Source organism: Stegastes partitus, unplaced genomic scaffold (genome assembly GCF_000690725.1).
Source record: "Stegastes partitus isolate 25-593 unplaced genomic scaffold, Stegastes_partitus-1.0.2 Scaffold2003, whole genome shotgun sequence".
Taxonomy (NCBI): domain Eukaryota; kingdom Metazoa; phylum Chordata; class Actinopteri; family Pomacentridae; genus Stegastes; species Stegastes partitus.
In genome coordinates this window covers 140,156-142,430 of record NW_007579734.1, presented here as the reverse complement: position 1 = coordinate 142,430, position 2,275 = coordinate 140,156, and positions in this window count along the sequence as shown.

Sequence of the window (2,275 nt, the reverse complement as noted above, 5' to 3'; positions counted from 1 at the left end):
ACTTCTGCCTATTTCTGTGTCATTTGTTCCTTTACATTTGTGTATCTCGTCCTTTTGTTTCTCTCTCGTTGATGAGAATTAGTTCCCTCAAACTAACAGTCGGCTGAAGTTGGTGTTGATGATGTAATCTGAGCCTCACATAGAAGCTGTTCTCGTGTTTCGTTCCCTCAGCGCTGTTTGGATCTCAGCTCTGAAGGGACGACATTAGTTCCCTGGTTCGCTCTTTTGACTTTAAAAGTTAAATCAGCAGTTTTTGTCGGAGACTCTGTGATTCTTCAGAAAGGTTGTGCCGAATTGTCTCTAAAACTGACGTCCAACTTTAACGTCTGATTGGTCTTCCAGGATGACCGTTTACATGACGAAGCGTTGAGCTGAAAAACAGACGAGTCCGTTGACGACTTTCTGCCAGTTTGGTTCCGACAGACAGCATGTTGTCAAAGTTTTCTATTTTCTATGTGTGTCCACAGGATGGAATAAAACAGGCTGAGCTTCCTCTGCTGCTGTCGTGTCGTCTTTATGTCAGAAACCTCACATTTGTCTCGTTAGAGGAGCTCTCTGGGCCTCATGGAGGAATCTTCATCCATACCTGAGGTGGTCAAGAAGATCCATTCTGGGCAGCTGAAGGTTCTGGACACTGTCTTGACTGACACATCATCGGGTACGGTACCTGTGGAGCTTCCGACCAGGCACTGGTTCTGGTTTTAAAAGGCCATCCGGAGGGTGAGCTGAGCTCTCGGGTGTCCGCTGTTCAGCCTCCTGGGAAAGTTTAGTTCAGGGAGCTGGAGGTCCCGGTCCACAGGGGTTTCGTGGAGGTACCGGGCTTGCTGGGATCCATTCGGTCCCTTTACAACCAATAGGAGAGAAGATCACATTTCCGGTGGGTGTTGGACTCCTCCAGAGCTCCCTCGTCTCCGATCCGGTTTGTGGAGTTCTGGATGTGAAGGTGCAGCTGGGGTGAGGGGGAGGTCCGGTTTGAACTTGTTATACAGTCGAATGAATGTCCACAAATCAAAGACGACTCTGAGAAGAATGACGTCAACGAGTCCCAAATCGCTTGAATTTTTAAAAAATCCTAAAAATTGTTTTAAAAGTGATTTGAAGGGTTAGAAAATAGTGAAGTAGTAATCTGGCACCAGAGACAATACTCTGCTGTTACAGGTAATCTGATTACTGTGGGGCCTGCATGGCAACACTGAAGGGCTACAGGAGGGTTGGGGTTAGTAATCTGATTACTGGCTGTGTGCTTTGCTGGTCGACATGTTTCTGGACACCAACACAGTGTGACCTGGTTGGAGGTCTGCCAATCCCATCATGCACCTGAACACATGCTCAGTTAATCTGTGATTAATGAGGTCCGTTTGTCTGAGTTTCAGGGATTCCTGCTGGATTAAGACACTCTGCAGACATCTGCTGCCTCACATCAGCTCAGGACGACAAACTGCAGAGACGCTGAAGCTGCTTCAGGTTTGAAGAGAACCACCAGCATGAATCCAGACAGTGAAGAAGAACAACAGTCAAAGGAACTAATGACGGCAATGAAGAGGAACTAAAACAGTCACTGTGAAGAGACAGAACCCACCTCGGCGTCCTGAAGATGGACCAAAGAGGATCTGCAGAGGAATCACAGAGGATCTGCGTTGAGGCTTCGTAGCAGGTCGGTGTTCCCTCAGACCGGAGCTGGCTTCATGTCGCCTGTTTGCTTTGAAGAAGCAGCGTCTTGGTTTTTACCTGCAGTCGGTTTTTGTGCCGCTCTGACTTGGTGAACAGACGGTGAATCAGCTCCACCATCTGCTTCATTAACAGACTTTAGCCGCCACACGCATTCAGACATGAAGAGACCTGCAGCCTCATGAGCTGCTTTCACTTCTGACAAGTTCCATCAGCTCGATGTGGTCGCTTCTGAACTCAAACATCACGTCCAGACTTTCTCTGCTCGCTGATCGACACACGTTTGATAGAAGATCATTTAATTTGAACCTTCTTGGAGTTTGTTCGGGTTGTTGAAGAGTCTGCATGTTTACAGCAGAACTGGGACTGTTTAAGATGCTCATGTAGACAAAGTCACCTGGCTTCAGGTAAATCCCACAGACCTTGTTTAAAATTACTTTGAACGTGTCCAGAATGCCAAGAAGTGTCCATCATGTCTCAAAATGTGTCTCAATGATTTAAAATTTGTCAGAAGTGACCTTCAAACTGCAAAAGTCACTTTTAGGTCGTTGGCTAACTGATAGAGACAAACTGTGACTGCCTGACCGTGAGGCGTTTGGGGAACACC